General features: G+C 38.1%; 1 pseudogene; it reads left to right on the top strand.

Moving 5' to 3' along the window:
* Positions 1-4,559: 4,559 nt before the first annotated feature.
* Positions 4,560-5,903, top strand: LOC120223506 (annotated as a pseudogene).
* Positions 5,904-18,442: the final 12,539 nt, after the last annotated feature.

The raw sequence follows: 18,442 nt of genomic DNA, 5'->3' as shown, positions 1-18,442 counted from the left end.
CCTTGGGTAGAGCCGGCGAGTGAGGAGAAATTTCTCCCGCGTCGCCTGGGACCAATGCGTCCCGCCTAGGGTCAGCTGGACAGCAGGAAACCGGGTCGCTCTGTGTCCCAAGTCAAGGTTTTTCTCTTCTCCAGGGACAGGGGCAGGTCCTTGAGCAGTTTCAGCTGCTTTTTCTTTCCCCCTAGACTCACCACAGCTCCCCGCAAAGGGGGCTCCCCCCCTCCCTCTGTGTCTCCCTGTCCCGGCCCCGTTTTTATCTTCCCCAGTTCGCACTCACACTATAAGGTTGTTTTCTCAGCAAACTCTGTCTCCTTTTCCTCCCAAACTCCTGGATTCTGTAATGGTTCCTATGGCTTTAGGCCTTCTCCGTTTGAGAAATGGGGGCGAGTGAAATGTACGGAGCTCTCTACTTCTCTGCCATCTTGCCTCCCCTTTCTGTTTTTAATATTTTAAATGTGTATTCATTTTTTGAGAGAGAGAGAGACAGCACAAGGTGGGGAGGGGCAGAGAGAGAGGGAGACACAGAATTCGAACCAGGCTCCAGGCTCTGAGCTGTCAACACAGAGCCTGATGCGGGGCTCATATTCACAGATCAGATCATGACCTGAGCTGAAGTAAGATGCTTAGCTGACTGAGCCACTTAGGCACCCCAGAAGCTTTTTATTTTAATTAAACTTTTGATTTTGAGATAATTATATATTCATATACAGTCGTAAGAGATAATTTGGAGGGATCTCATGTACCTGTTACCCAGTTCTCTCCAGGTTAATAGTTCATGGAAGTATCGTACAGAATCACAGCCAAGATGTTGATATTGATAAAATTCAGAGATCTTATTCAGACTTCCTCAGTTTTACTTGTACTCATTTATGTGTGTGTGTGTGTGTTTAGTTCTACATAATTGTATCACACGTGCAGATCCATATATCTAACATCACAGTGTAGATACAGAACAGACCCATCGTAAAGACACCTTATTCTATTCTTTGATAACCATACCCACTTCTCTCTTGCACTCTCTCCACCCCTCTCCCTAACCTTGGGCAACCACTAATTCATATTGGGCTTTTCTCATTCAGTATAATTCATGGAGATTCACCGAGATTGTTGCTTATATCAATAGTTTGTTCCTATGTATTGCTGAGTCGTATTTGATGGTATATGTTCACCACTGTTAAACCATTCACCCCTCAAAGGACATCTGGGTTGTTTGCTGGGCTTGACTACTAGGAGTAAAGCTGTGATGAATATTTGTGTACAGATTTTGTGTAAATATAAGTTTTCATTTCTCTGGGGTAAATGCCCAAGAGAGCAACTTCTGGGTAAGAATGGTAATTATATGTTTAGTTTTATAAGAACTTGCTGAGCTGTTTTCCAGAATGCCCCATTGTACAGCAATGTATAAGTGGTCCAGTTTTTTGGCATCCTTACCAGCATTTAGTATTATTGCCATTTTTTTAAATTTTAGCTTTTCTGATATGCGTGTAGTAGTATCTCATTGTGATTTTAATTTGCATGTCCCCAGTGACCAATGATGTAGAACATATTTTAATGAGCTTTTTGGCCCTCTGCCTCTCTCCTCATCAGTGAAACATCTCTTCATATACTTTGCCCTATTGATAATTGGATTATTTGCTCTTCACTGTTGGGCTTGGAGACTTCTTTATACATTTTAGATATAAGGATACAAGACCTTATAATATATTTTACTTTTAAATTTTTTTAAATGTTTAATTTATTTCTGAGAGAGAGTGAGAGAGAGAGAGAGAGCGTGAGCAGGGGAGGGTCAGAAAGAGAGAGATACAGAATCCAAAGTAGGCTCCAGGCTTTGAGCTAGCTGTCAGCACAGAGCCCGACACGGGGCTCGAACCCACCAACCGTGAGATCATGACCTGAGCCGAAGTCAGACACTTAACTGACTGAGCCACCCAGGCACCCCTACATTTTACTTTTAGAGGAAAATGTCAGTATTGGATTATGAGTAGCGTAGCATACGTACTAGTAAAATACATGACAATAGCTGCACAAAGAATGAGAGGAGGTAAGTGAAAGCATACTGTGGTACGGTCCTTATATTCTGTATGAACTAACAGTGTTAATCCGTGCCAAACCATGAGAAGTTAGAGATGCATATTGTAACCACGTAAAAGGTGCATCAGGAGGAATCATTAAAAGAAAGAAATATAATTAAGTCGGTAGAAGAGATAAGGTGGAATGCCAAAAGATGGCACGAAAGGAGGATCAAAGGAACAAAGTACAGCTAAAACAACTAGGAAATGAATAACGAGATGACACACATCAACCCAATCGTGTCAATTATTATATCACGGTAAATGTTAGTGGACTAACATAATATGAAATCATATAGGTTATAAGTAAAATGACAGAAAATGTTTATTATACAAGCATGGATTATTAGAAAGGTGGTGTGGCTATATTAATATTGGACACAATACACTTCAAAACGATATTACCAGAGATAAAAAGGGACATTTTATTATGGTATACAGGTCAGTTTATTAACGAGATCTACCCATCCTATATGTGAAGGTAACTGCTAACAGCATTTCAAAGTATACGTGGGAAAAATTGACAAAACTAGATGGAGAAATAGACAAATCCACAATCATATTTTGAGATTCAATACTCCACTTTCAGTAACTGACTGTAAAACAAAGGGAAGTGTGAAGGGTACAGAAGAGTTGAGTATTAAAAAGAACTCAATGCAGTAAAGAACACTATACGCTGGACATGTCAAAAACACTTTTCAAGTGAACATGAGATATTCATCAAAAGAGACCATATTTTGAGCTATAAGATCGGTCTAAAGCTTACACAGACTATTGTATAACCACAATGAAATTGTTAGACATTAATAATAAAAAACGCATCTACAAAATTGCCAAAGATTTTGAAATGAAGTAACTAAACGACACATGGGTCAAAAAAGAAATCACAATGGATTAAAAATACTTACAACTGAACAACAATGAAAATATCCCATGGGAAAATGGATACAGCAAAAACAGCAATACATATGAAATCCATAGCTTTAACCGTTCATATTAGAACACAAGCCTATTTCCATTTTAAAATGAGAATAGAAATAAAATAGATGTCAATCTTGAATTTCATTTTACAGTACCTTTGTTCAGACTATTTTCTCCTTGGAACTGGAAAATGGAATGAAATAAAAAGGCAACTATAGAATGACCACAAGAGGGCACTACTCTCTAACTCCAGAGGAAAAAGCATTTACTCTGAAAAAGGAAAGAAGTATCAGCTCTGGAACAGACCTATGATAACACTGAGATTTTATCCCTTTATTTTGTAAATGAGACAAATGAGATGCCAGGGGGGGGGGGGGGGGGGGGGGGGGGGGGGGGGGGGGGGGGGGAGAGCAAATGACTTGCGCAACATCATACAAATTCTAGGAGTAATGCCAGAACTAGGCACTAGTCTCCTGACTTACAGCACATGGTGATTCTTTGTGAAATCAGAGACAGACCTAGACTTACTTTCCTGTGGGCTTGTGCTAAGAAACTCTTTTCCATTGGGATTTCCCTGTTATGAGATGTATGCCCGGAATTGCTGCAGCTGCTGTCTATAAGGGTAGGCAAAGGGGGATGGAGAGACCAAGACCCGGTGGCATTTGAGCGCCCAATAAGATATGCTTGAAATACTGCCACCTCTTGGATGCTTTGGTTAGGCAAGCCTGTGTAATTCCTTTCTACTTAAAGCCATTTGGTACAGGGTTTTCCATCACTTGCAACCAAGAATCTTGAATATGTGAAGCTCTCCTGCTTTGCCAGTGCTCCAGTGGAATTCAGAACATAAGACTTATTTTGAAAAGAGAAAAAAAAGGGTTCTAGGTAACTTACCCAGGATTGGGTTCGTAAGGTGATAACAAAGGATAGAAAAACCTATAAGGACATTTTCATGTTTGCTTTCCCCCCAGAAATTTCAGTTCTTAAGCTGTGGATACAATTGTTTTTTTCTCTGCTGACTTCTCCATTGCATTCTTGGAGGGTAAATTATTTCAAAGACCATTAAGAAAATATGCTGGTAGAAGGTAATGCATGCTGTGTCACCTTTAATACAAATAGTTAATGTCCTCTGTCTGACTCTCAAGGGGTAAAGAGTAGGGAGTAAAAATACTGAACAGTTGATGTACTTTGCTTTATGTGGATCATCTCATTTTCAGCCCATAACAACTCTGCAAAGAATTCTTGTGTCTCTTTTACAGATGAAATAGAGACAAAGAAGTTATGAACTGTCTAATGTCATGCAGCTAATATGTATAAACATTAGGACTTGAACTCAAGTCTGTGCTCTTGTTTTATGCTAGATGTGCTTGTACCCCATCCGAACCCAGACCTCACAAGTTTCCTAGGAACTTCAGAACACAATAGTTCTGATTGAGATGTTAGCTGTTAATCATCTTTCATTAAGAGGGCATGATGAGGCAGGTTCTCTCTTACTGACTGCCTAAGAGTCCTGCTGTAAGAAGCAACAACCTCTCCTCTTCCTCTCCACCATCTACTCGGCTGCTCTAAAGCATGCATGATTACATCTCCATCCACATTGGCCAGGCTGGTATTCACATTGGCAATACCTGCTGGGAGCTCTGGAATATGGCATCCAGCCCAGTGATCTGATGCCAGGTGACAAGACCACTGGGAGAAGAGATTATCTTTCAACACCTTCTTCAGTGATATAGGTGCTGGCAAGCATGTGCCCTGGGTTCCAGGGCATTGTTTGTAGACCTGGAACCCACAGCCATTAGTGAAGTTCATATTGGCACCTACCTCCGGCTTTCCCACCCTGAGAAGTTCATTACAGGCAAGGAAGATGCTGCCAACAACTATGCCCGAGGGCACTACACCACTGGCAAGGAGATCAGTGACCTTGTCTTGGACCAAATTTGGAAACTGGACAATCAGTGCACAGGGCTTCAGGGCTTCTTGGTTTCCCATAGCTTTGGAGAGGGAACTGGTTATGGGTTCACCTCTCTCCTGATGGAACATCTCTCAGTGAATTATGGCAAGAAGTTCAAGCTGGAGTTCTCTATTTACCCAGCCCTCCAGGTTTCCACTGCTATAGCTGAGCCCTAAAACTCTATCCTCGCTACCTATACACCCCTGGAGCACTCTGATTATGTCTTCATGGTAGACAATGAGGCCATCTATGACATCATCTGCCAAATAAACCTTGATATTGAATGCCCAACATACATTAACCTGAACAGTTTGATAGGTCAAATTGTATCCTCCATCACTGCTTCCCCACATTTGATAGAGTCCTAAATATTGATCTGACAGAATTCCAGACCAGCCTGGTGTTCTATCCCCACATCCACTTCTCTCTGATCACATATGCCCCCACTCATTTCTGCTGAGAAAGCCAACCATGAACAGCTTTCTGTAGCAGAGATCACCAAGGCATGATTTGAGCCAGCCAACCAGTGGTGAAATGTGACCCTCATGATGGTAAATACATGGCTTGCTGCCTGTTTTACTGTGGTCATGTGATTCCCAAAGATGTCAGTATAGTGAATGGCAAGTGTACAATCCAGTTTGTGGACTGGTGCCCATTGGCTTCAAAGTTGGCATTAATTACTAACTTCCCACTGTGATACCTGATGGAGTCATGGCCAAAGCACAGCGAGCTGCATGCATGCTGAGCAACACCACAGCCCTCCTGAGGCCTGGGCTTGTCAGGACTACAAGTTTGACCTGATGTATGCCAAGCATGCCTTCGTTCACTGGTACGTGGGTGAGGGCATGGAAGAAGGAGAGTTTTCTGAGGTCCATGAGGACATGGCTGCCCTTGAGAAGGATTATGAGGAAGTTACTATGGATTCTGATGAAAGAGAGGGTATAGAAGAAGGAGAGGAATGCTAAAGTTAACAATGTCACAAAGGTGCTACTTTTACAGGGAAGGTTGTTCTGTTTTAAGAATAAAGGTTGCACCCATAACTAGTGGAGAAATTGAATCAGTTATCAAAAATCTCCCAACAAATAAGAGTCCTGCGCCAGATGGATTCCCATGGGAATTTTACCAGATATTTAAAGCAGAGTTAATACCTATCCTTCTCAAGCTGCTCAAAAAATAGAAACGGAAGGAAAAATCCTGGACTCCTTCCATGAAGCCACCAGACAGAGACCCCACTAAAAAGGAGAATTACAGACCAATATCCCTGATGAACATGGATGTAAAAATTCTCAACAATATATTAGCAAATAGAATTCAACAGCATATAAAAAGAATTATTTACCATGATCAAGTGGGATTCATGTCTAGTCTGGTTCAATATTCACAAATCAATGCGATACATCACATTAATAAAAGGAAGGATAAGAACCATATGATCCTGTCAGTAGATGCAGAAAAAGCACTTCACAAAACAGAATTATTTCTTAATAAAAACCCTCAAGAAATTCGGGGTAAAAGGAACTTACTTAAACATCATAAAAGCCATATATGAAAAGTCCACAGCTAACATCATCCTCAATGGGGAAAAACTGAGAGCTTCCCCCTGAGATCAGGAACACGACAAGGATGTCCACTCTCACTGCTGTTGTTTAACAAGTGTAGGAAGTCCTAGCATCAGCCATCAGACAACAAAATGAAATAAAAGGCATAAAAATTGACAAGGAAGAAGTCAAACTTTCACTTTTAGCAGACAACATGATACTCTACATGGAAAACCCAAGAGTCCACCAAAAGGCTGCTAGAGCTGATACATGAATTTGGCAAAGTTGCAGAGTACAAAATCAATGTACGGAAATCGGTTGCATTTTTATACACCAATAATGAAGAAACAAAAAGAGAAATCAAGAAATCGATCCCATTTACAAGTGCACCAAGAACCATAAAATACCTAGGAATAAACTTAACCAAAGATGTAAAAGATCTGTATGCTGAAAACGATAGAAAACTTATGAAGGAAATTGAAGAAGACACAAAGAAATGGAAAAACATTCCACGCTCATGGATCCGAAGAATAAATATTGTTAAAAGGTCATTATTACCCAAAGCAATCTACACATTCAATGCAATCCCTATCAAAATTGCACCAGCATTCCTCTCAAAGCTAGAACAAACAATCTTAAAATGTGTATGGAACCACAAGACCCCGAATAGCCAAAGTAATATTGAAGAAGAAAACCAAAGCGTGAGGCATCACAATCCCATACTTTAGCCTCTACTACAAAGCTGCCGTCATCAAGACAGTATGGTATTGGCACAAAAACAGACACATAGACCAATGGAATAGAATAGAGAACTCAGAATTGGACCCACAAATGTATGGCCAGCTAATCTTTGACAAAGCAGGAAGAGTATCCAATGGAGAAAAGACAGACTCTTTAGCAAATGGCTAGGAGAACTAGACAGCAACATGGAGAAGAAAAAACCTGGACCACTTTCTTATACCATACATAAACATAAACTCAAAATGGATGAAAGATCTAAATGTGAGACCGAAAACCATCAGAACCCTAGAGGAGAAGGCAGGAAACAACCTCCTTGACCTCAGCCACAGCAATTTCTAGCACAACACATCTCCAAAGGCAAGGGAAACAAAAGCAAAAATGAACTATTGGGACCTCATCAAGATAAAAAGCTTCTGCACAGCAAAGGAAACAGTTAGCAAAACTATAATGTGACCAATGGAATGGAAGAAGATATTTGCAAATGACATTCCAAATAAAGGGTTAGTATCAAAAATTAGTAAAGAATTACCAAACTCAACACCTGAAAAACATATAATCCAGTGAAGAAATGGGCAGTAGACATGAATAGACACTCTTCCAAAGAAGACATCCAGATGGCCAACAGACACATGAGAAGATGCTCAATATCACTCATCACCATGGAAACACAAATCAAAACCACAGTAAGCTATCACCCCACACTGGTCAGAGTTGCTAAGATGAACAGCTCAAGAAGTAACAGATGCTGGTGAGGATGTGGAGAAACAGGAACCATCTTGCACTGTTTGTGGGAATGCAAGCTGGTGCAGCTGCTCTGGAAAACAGTGTGGAGGTTCCTCAAAAAATTAAAAATAGAACTACCCTACAACCCAGCAATAGCACTATTAGGAATTTATCCAAAGAATACAGGAGTGCTGATTCACAGAGACATATGTACCCCAATGTTTCTAGCAGCACTTTGAACAATAACCAAATTATGGAAAGAGCCCAAATGTCCATTAATGGATGAATGGATAAAGAAGATGTGGTTTATATATACAGTGGAATACTACTTGGCAATGAGAAAGAATGAAATACTGCCATTTACAGCAAGATAGATGGAACTGGAGGGTATTATGCTAAGTGAAATAAGTCAGTGAAAGATAGACCTCATATGTTTTCGCTCATATGTGGTACTTGAGAAGCTTAACAGAAGACCATGGGGGAAGGGAGGAGAAAAAATAGTTACAGAGAGGGAGGGGAGCAAACCATAAGAGACTCTTAAATACAGAGAACAATCTGAGAGTTGATGGGGAGGTGAGGGGGGGGGTATAGGTGATGGGCATTGAGGAAGGCCCTTGTTGGGATGAGCACTAGGTATTGTACGTAAGCGATGAGCCATGGGAATCTACCCCCAAAACCATGAGCACACTTTACACACTGTATGTTAGCCAACTTGACAATAAATTATGTTAAAAAAATAAAAGAATAAAGGCTGTGCTCTGAGCAGTTAATGTGTATGTAGCAGCATATACTCTCATATATAATTACTGACCTATGCTTTAAAACACAGCACTTTGTTACTGACTCAAGGTGTCCATTTCTCTGATAGGTTTGAATAAAAGTATTCTTTGTCTTAAATGAAAAAAAAAAGAAGAGATGCAGTGAAAGCATAATGTATTTAAAAGATACTAAAATGCAGTTATTGAGTAGATAACCACAGTTTGAGAGCCAGTTTTTGCTCAAAAATTCCTTCTAAATCATTTTTACCCTCTTTTCCCCCCCATTTGAGGTATAACATGCATAAAATGAATGAGTGAGCTTATCTTCAGTGCACATCTTGGTCACTTTAACATATTAATAACCATGAATCATCACGTAGATAAATGCAGAACAAGTCTAACATTGTGGAGGTTTTTTTTATGCCTTTCCATTTGATGCTAGTCCGTTCCCGCCCAGAAGCAACCACTGATGAGGTTAGATAATTGTCACTTAGTGTTGTCTGTTCTTGAACTTCTAAATTGAGTCATATAGTATCTATTCTTCTTTTTTTTTTTAATCTGCTTCTTTACTCAACATGAGAATTGTGAGACTCATTCCTGTTGTGAGTAACAGTTCTTCCTTTTCTATCCTTGTGTTATGGCACATGCTCTTCTTTTTTAAAATTGAGGTATAATGACATGTAATATTATATTAGTTCCAGGTGTATGATTTTATATAAATCCTGCAAAATGATTACTACAGTGAGTCCAGTTAAATCTGCCACTAAACCTAATGACAACATTTTTTTCTTGTAATAAGAATTTTTTAAGTCTATTCTCTTAGCAACTTGCAAACAATGTAATATAGTATTATCAACTGTCACCATGCTGTACATTGCATCCCCAGTTATTTTACAACTGGAGGTTTGTACCTTTTGACCCCATCACCCATTTCTGCCAGCCTTCATCCCCTACTTCTGGCAACCACAAATCTGTTTCAGTATCTATGAGTTTGTGAGTGTGTGTATTTGTTTTAAGACTCCCCATGTAAGTGAGATCATACTGTATTTTGTCTTTGTCTGACTTATTTCAGTATAATGCCTTCAAGGTCCATCCATGTTGTCACAAATAGAAGTACAGTAAATCCTTGGATTATGAGTAACTTGTTCTGTGAGTTTTCCCTAAGACGAGCAAACATTTCTAATAAATTTGACTTGATAAACGAATGATGTCTTGCAATATGAGTAGTACATGACACTGAATGTCACATGATCACAACTGAGCCAATGGTTCTTGAAATTCATTTTGACATACAAGTGTTTTGGATTACAGGCATGTTTCCAGAGTGAATTATGTTTGCAAATCAAGATTTTACTGTATTTCCTTCTTTTTATGGCAGAATAATATTCCATTGTGTATGGATAGACCATACTTGTTTACTCATTCGTTCACTGATGGACCCTTAGATTGCTTTCCAATCTTTGCTATTTTAATAATGCTACAGTGAACATGGTGGTGAGGGGGTGCAGGCATCTTTTCGTTTTAACTTTCTTTAGATATATACCCATAGAATTTCTTGATCATATGGTAGTACTAGTTTTAATTTTTTGAGTGACCTTTCGTACTGTTTTCAGTAGTGGACGCAAAAATGTACACTTCTACCAACAGTGCATGAGCAGTGTCTTCTCTCCACATTCCTGCCAATACTTCTTTCTTCTTTTTGGTAAGAGTTCTTCTAACAGGTGTGAGGTGATATCTCACTGTGGTTTTGATTTGCATTTCCCTGATGATAAGTGATGTTGAGCACCTTTTCATGTACCTGTTGGCCATTTGTATATTTCCGTTGGCAAAATGTCCATGCATATCCTCTGCTCATTATTCAGTCAGATGGCTTTTATGGTATTGAGTTGTATAGTTTGGATATTAACATTTTATCAGAAGATTTGCAAATATTCTCTTATTCAGTAGGTTGCTTTCTCATTTTGCTGGTGGTTACTTTGCTGTGCAGAAGTTTTTTAGTTTGATGTAGTCCTAGTTGATTATTTTTGCTTTTCCTGACTTTCCTTTTGATGCTGAATCCAAAAAAATCATCACCAAGATTGTCAAGAAGATTACCATCTTTTTTCTAAGATTTAACATTCAAATCTGTAAGTTGTTTTTGTTTTTTGTTTTTATTATTTAGAGAGAAAAAGCATGTGAGTATGGGAGAAGGGCTGAGGAGGGAGGGAGGAAAGGAGGAAGAGAGAGAGAGAGAGAGAGAGAGAGACACTAAGCATGTTCTGTGCTCTGTGTGGAGCCTGATGCAGGGCTCAGTCCCATGCCCCAGGACTATGGCCTGAGCTGAAATCAAGAGTTGGATTCTCAATCAACTGACCCACTGAGGTTCCTCTGTAGTCATTTAAAAAATTGCAGTGAACATACAAACGTTACATTTGTTTCAACTGTACACATAGTGATTTGACCACTCTGTACATTATGCTATGCTGACCACAAATGTAGCTCACATCTGTCACCATGTAATATAATTGGCTATATCCCTATTCTATACATTTCATCTCCATGATTTATTCATTCTCTCACTGTAAGCCTGTACCTCTCAATCTTCACCCATTTTCCCATCCCCCTACCCCTTCTCCTCTAGCAACCACATTTGTCTTTTATGGGTCTGTTTCTGCATATTTGTTTGCTTGGTTGTTTGTTAGATTCCACATATAAGTGAAATCATGGTATTTGTCTTTCTTTGCCTGACCTATTTCACTTAGCATAAATATCCTCTAAGTCCATACATATTGTTGCTGATGTCAAGATCTCATTCTTTCTGATGGCTGAGCAATATTTCAGTGTGTGCATGTGTGTGTGTGTGTGTGTGTGTGTGTGTATGCAGTGTGACACACTGCACATATCCACTTCATCATCTGTTCCTGTATCAGTGGACACATGGGTTACTTACATATCTTGGCTATTGTAAATAATGCTGCAATAAACCTAGGGATGCTTAATCTTTTCAAATTAATGTTCTTATTTTCTTTGGGTAAATAGTAGTGGAATTACTGGATTAGATGACATTTTTATCTTTAAGTTTTTGAGGAAACCTGTACTGTTTTCCACAGTGGCTACCCCAATTTGCATTCCCACCAACAGTGCACAAGAGTTCCTTTTTCTGCACATTCTCACTAACACTTGTTTTTTCTTGTCTTTTTGATTCTAGGCATTCAAAAAGGACTCAGGTGATATCTCATTGTGGTTTTCATTTGCATTTCCCTGATGATTAGGGATGTTGAGCCTCTTTCTTGTGTCTGTTTGCCACCTGTATGTCTTCTTTGGAAACGTGTCTATTAAGTCTTCTGCCCATTTTTAAAATCAGACTGTTGTTTTTTCTTATTTTTGTTGTTGTTGTTGTTTTTTTGGTGTTGAGTTGTATAGTTGTATATGTTCTTTATATATTTTGGACATTAAACCCTTATCAGATATGTTATTTACAGATATCTTCTACCATTTGATAGGTTGCCTTTTGTTAATGTTCATTATGTGAAACCTTCTTATTTTGGCATAATCCCAAGTTTATTTTTGCTTCTGTTTCTTTGCCTGAGGAGATATATCCATGAATATGTTGCCAAGGCTGATGTTAAAGACATTATTGTTTATGTTTTCTTCTAGGATTTTTATGGTTTCAGGTCTCACATTTAGGTCTTTAATCCATTTTGAATTTCTTTGTGTGTGTGGTGTAAGAAAGTGGTCCAGTTTCACTCATTTGCATGTAGGTGTCCAGTTTACCCAGGTCCATTTATTGAAGAAACTTTTTCCCCAAATTGTATATTCTCACTTCCTTTGTCATAGATTAATTAACTATATAAGAATGATTTTAGGGACACCTGGGTGTCTCAGGTGGTTAAGCGACTGACTCTTAATTTCTGCTCAGGTCATGATCTTGCTGTTCATGAGTTCAAGACCTGCATTGGGCTCTACGCTGATAGCAAGGAGCCTGCTGAGGATTCTCTTTCTCCTTCACTCTCTGTCCCTCCTGCTCAGTCTCTCTCTCTCTCAAAATAAATAAATAAACATTAAAAATAAATAGTAAGTGGATGGAGACCTCATGAGAGTCTTCCAATTAAAAAAATGGGTTTATTTTTGGGCTTTCTATTCTGTTCCATGGACCTATAGGTCTGTATTTATACCATACTGTTTTGAGTAATATAGCATTATAGTCTCTCTGGAAATCTGGTGTTGTGATGCCTCCAGCTTTGTTTTTTCTTCTCCAGATTTCCTTGTTTATTTGAAGTATTTTGTAGTTCCATACAAATTTTAGTATTTTCTGTTCTATTTCTGTGAAAAATTCTGTTAATTGCATTGAATCTATAGATTGCTTTGGATAGTACGGACATTTAATGAGTAATTTTTCTAATCCATAAACATGGTATGTCTTTCCATTTGTTTCTGTCATCTTTAATTTCTTGCATCAGTGTTTTATAGTTTTCAGAATTCAGAGCTTTCACCTCCTTGGATAAATTTATTCCTAGTTATTTTATTATTCTTGATGTAGTTGTAAATGGAATTGTTTGTTAATTTCTTTTTCTGCTACTTCACTATTAATGTATAAAGATGGAACCAATTTCTGGTATTAATATTGTATCCTACAACTTTACTAAGTTCATTTATTACTTTGAATAGTTTTTTTGTGGAGTCTTCAGTGTTTTCTATGTATGGCATCATGCTATCTGCAAAGTGACAGCTTTACTTCTTCCTTACCAATTTTGATGGTGTCTATTTCTTTTTCTTATCTGATTGCTGTGGCTAGGATTTCCAGTACTGTCTGCAATAAAAGTGGTGTTAGTGGACATTCTTGTTTTGTTCCTGATCTTAGAGGAAAAAAGCTCTGTTTTTCATCATTGAGTATGATATTAAATGATATTAGCTGAGGGTTTTTCATGTATTGCCTTATTATTTTTGAGGTATCTCCTCCCTAAACCCATTTTGTTAAGGATTTTCATCATGAACAGATGTTGAATTTTGTCAAATGCTTTTTCAGCATCTATTGAGCTGGTCACATGATTTTTTTTCGATGTGGTATAACATCTTAATTGATTTGCAAATATTGAACCATTCTTGCATTCCTGGAATAAATGCCATTCGATTTTGGTGAATAGTCCTTTTAATGTATTGTTGAATGTGGTTTGCTAATATTTTGTGGAGAATTTTTGCATCTGTGTTCATCAGGGATATTAGCCTGTAGCTTTTTAAAAAAAATTTCTGTATAGGGTAATGATGACCTATGGAATGTATTTGGAAGTTTTCCTTCCTCTTCTATTTTTGGAACAGTTTAAGAAGAATAGGTATTAGCTCTTCTTTAAATGTTGTTAGAATTCACATAAAGCTCTCTAGTCCTGGATTTTTGTTTGTTGGGAGATTTTTGATTACCAGTTCAGTTTTTTTTTTTTTTCATCCCAATCAGATTTTATTTTATTTATTTATTTTTTTTACAAATAGTTTATTGTCAAATTAGTTTCCACATAACACTCAGTGCTCATCCCCACAAGTGTCCTCCTCCATGCCCATCACCCCCCTCCCCCCCATCCATCAGTCCTCAGTTTTTGTCAGCATTCAAGAGTCTCTCATGGTTTGCCTCTCTCCCTTTCCCCCACCATTTCCGCCCTTCTTCTCCCCCTTGTTCCTCCGTCAAGTTCCTCCTAATCCTCCTATACGTGCAAACATATGATATTTGTCCTTCTCTGCCTGACTTATTTCGCTCAGCATAACACCCTCAAGGTCCATCCATGTTGCTACACATGGCCAGATTTCATTCTTTCTCATTGCCATGTAGTATTGCAATGAGTTCAGTTTTGTTATTAGTAATTGGTTTGCTTAGATTTTCTATCTCTCCTGATTTAGTTTTGGAAGATTGTGTGTTTCTAGGAATTTATCCATTTCTTCTTGGTTGTCCAATTTGGTGGCATATACTTTTTTTGTAGTAGTCTCTTATCCTTTGTATCTCTGTGGTGTCAATTGTTACTTCTCTTTCATTTCTGATTTTATTTATAAGGGTCCTCTCTTTTTCTTGATCAGTCAGCTGAAGTTTTATCAATTTTATTTATCTTTTCAAAAAAGTAGCCTTTGGTTTCAGGGATCTTTTCTATTTCTCTTGAAAGCCTTTATGTCATCTATTTCTGCTCTCTTTATTATTTTCTTCCTTCTACTAACTTTGGGATTTTTTTCTTCTTGTTCTAGTTCCTGTAGGTATAAGTTTAGATTGTCTGAGATTTTTCTTGTTTCTCAGGGTGGACCCATCTCTATAAATTTTCCTCTTAGAACTGCTTTCACTGGGTCCTAAAGATTTTGGACTGTAGGGCATTCATTTTCCTTTGCCTTCATGAATTTCTAAATTTCCTCTTTGATTTCTTGGTTGGCTCTTTCATTATTTAGTAGCATGTTGTTTCACCTCTACATGATTGTTTTTTTCTAGTTTGTTTCCTTGCAATTGATGTCTAATTGTATAACACTGCTATAAAAAGATGCTTGATATGATTTTTTTTATATTTTATTTTATTTATTTATTTTTTTACAAATAGTTTATTGTCAAATTAGTTTCCACATAACACTCAGTGCTCATCCCCATAAGTGTCCTTCTCTATGCCCATACCCCCTCCCCCCCACATCCATCAGTCCTCAGTTTTTGTCAGCATTCAAGAGTCTCTCATGGTTTGCCTCTCTCCCGGCTTGATATGATTTTAATCTCCTTAAATTTATTGAGACTTATTTTGTGGCCTAACATGTGATCTCTCCTGGAGAATATTCCATGTACGTTTCAAAATAATATATATTCTGCCATTTTTAGATAGAATGTTCTGCATATATCTGTTAAGTCTATCTGTTCTAATGTGTTATTCAAAAACACTGCTTCCTTATTTATTTTGAGGGTGGCTGATCTATTCACTAATGTAAATGGGATGTTAAGGTCCCCTAATGTCATTGTATTACTGTCAATTTCTCCCTTTATGTCTGTTAATATTTGGTTTGTGTATTTAGGTGTCCCATGTTATGTGCATAGATATGTACAATTGTTTTATCCTCTTCTCTGATCAATGTGTTTATCATTAGTAAAGCCCTTCTTTGTATCTTGTTACAATTATTAATTTAAAGTCAATTTAAAAAATATTTATTCATCTTTCAGAGGAAAGAGAGAGAGAATGAGCAGAGGAGGAGCAGAGAGAAGGGGAGACACAGAATCCGAAGCAGGCTTCAGGCTTTGAACTGTATTCTAGTATTGCTAACCAGCTTTTTCTTCCTCCCTGACCCCTCCGCCTCCATTGGCATCGAATATCTTTTCCATCCCTTCACTTTCATCCTGTATCTGTCTTTAGATCTGTTTTTTTTTTTCTGTCTTTAGATCTGAAGTGAGTTTCTTATAGGCAAAAAAAAAAAATTATTTTTATTCCTATTATTATTATTATTATTATTATTATCAGTTTAGTCATCCCATGTCTTTTGATTGTTGCAATTAAGGCATTTACATTTAAAGTAATTATTGGTAGGTATCTACTTACTGCCATTTTGTTCATTGTTTTCTGATTATTTTTGCAGTTCTTTTCTGTTCCTTTCTACTTTTGTTGCTCTCTTTCCTTGTGATTGATAATTTTCTTTAGTGTTATGCTTTTATTCTTTAAAATTTTTATTTCTTCTATTTAGGTTTTTGGTGTGGTTAGCATGAAGTTCATACATAACATCCTAAGAATATAGCAGCCTATGTTGATTGTCACTTAAGTTCGAACATATTTTAAAAATCAGTAAATTTTTACTCCCCTTCTTTCACATTTCGTGTATGTTGTCATATTTTATATCTTTTAAAAATCCCAACTAATTTTTAGATACAATTGATTTCACTACTTTGTCTTTTAACCTTCTTCATACTAGCTTTGTGATTGCTTACTACCTGTACTGTATGCTTGCTTTTACTCATAAAATTTTTTTCCTTTCATAATTTTCTTCCGATCAGGGCCTTTTCTTTTTCTTATCCACTTAGAAATTCCTTTAATATTTTTTAAGGTTAATTTTGTAGTGATGAACATTTTTAAAAACTTTTTAAAAAATTTTTTTTGGTATGAGAAACTCTATCCTGTCCTTCAATTCTGAATGATAACATTCTCAGGCGGAGTATTCTTGGTTGTAGATTTTTTTCCTTTAGCACTTTATTTTTTTTTTTTTTATGTTTTATTTATTTCTAGGAGAGAGAGAGAGACAGTGTGAACAGGGGAGGGTCAGAGAGAGGGAGTCACAGACTGAAACAGGCTCCAGGCTCTGAGCTGGCAGTCAGCACAGAGCCCGACGCGGGGCTCGAACCCACAAACCGCGAGATCATGACCTAAGCGAAAGTCGGACGCTTAACCGACTAAGCCACCCAGGCGCCCCAATCCTTTAGCACTTTATTTTTTAATATGTATTTATTTTTGAGAGAGACAGAGAAAGAGAGAGAGAGAGAGAGAGAAAGAAAGAAAGAAAGAAAGAAAGAAAGAAAGAAAGAAAGAAAGAAAGAAAGAAAGAAAGAAAGAAAGAAAGAAAGAAAAAGAAAAAGAAGAAGGAAGGAAGGAGGGAGGGAGGGAGGGAAGGAGGAAGGAAGGAAAGAAGGAAGGAAGAGTTTAAGCAGGGGAGGGGCAGAAAGAGAGGGAGACACAGAATCTGAAGCAGGCTCCAGGCTCTGACCTATTGGCAGAGATGGATGCTGGGCTTGAACTCACAAAGCATGAGATCATGACCTGGGCCAAAGTCGACACTTAACTGACTGAGCTACCCAGGCACTCCTCTTTTAGTATGTTAAATATATTGTTCCACTCCCTTCTGGCCTGCAGTTTCTGCTAAAAACTCAGCTGACAGGCTCATGGCATTTTCTTACATATGTAACTAGTTGCTTCTCTCTTGTTGCTTTTTAATTATTAGGTATTGTGGTGTGGACCTGTTTGGGTTCATCTTGTTTGGAACTCTCTCTGCTTCCTCAACCTGGATGTCTATTTTCTTCCCCAGATTAAAGAATTCCCCAGCTATTATTACTTTAAATCATTCTTCTGCCCCTTCCTCTCTTCTCCTTCTTGGGCTCCTTTATAATGCAAGTGTTTGTGTGTTTGACATTCAAGAGATCTCTTGTCCTCATTTAAAAAACATGTTTTTTTCTTTTAGCTGTTCGGTGTGGGTGCTTTCTGTTACTGTCTTCCAGTTTGCTGACCCTTTCTTCTGCAAGCTCTAATCTACGATGATTTTCTAGAGTTTATATTTCAGTTATTGTATTCTTCAGCTCTGATTTTTTAAAAAATATTTACTCTCTTGTTGACATTCTGAATTCATCCACTCTTCTCTCTAGTCCAGTGAGCATCTTTATGACCATTACTTTTGAAGTCCTTATCAAGTAGATAATCTTTTTTTTTTTTCCTGAGATATTTGTCTTGTTCTTTCATTTGGAACGTATTCCTAGGTGTCATTTTGCTGGACGTTTTGTGTTTCTGTGAATTAGCTGGAAGGAGTGGTCTTGTGCATGGTTGTCTCCTGTGTAGACTGTGTGTGCCTGGTGACTTTGGCTGGCTGGAGGTGTGGCTGGCATGAGTAGGCGTCCCAGGGCATTGTGTTGAGCCTGCTCTAGTGGTATGCCCAGAGCTGAAATGGGCATAGGCTGGAGCAGTTTCAAGGCTCTCTGTACAGAGTATCCTCTGGCAGGACAGCTGAAGTGGGTACAAGCTGGGCTGTCTCCAGGTGTTCCTCTCAGGTGTTTTGGTGAGTGGCTGGAGT

This window comes from Hyaena hyaena, unplaced genomic scaffold (assembly GCF_003009895.1).
Source record: "Hyaena hyaena isolate Hyena2069 unplaced genomic scaffold, ASM300989v1 scaffold_997, whole genome shotgun sequence".
Classification (NCBI taxonomy): Eukaryota; Metazoa; Chordata; class Mammalia; order Carnivora; family Hyaenidae; genus Hyaena; species Hyaena hyaena.
The sequence above is the reverse complement of the archived record's forward strand: the minus strand, read 5'-3'. Positions and strand labels throughout refer to the sequence as shown.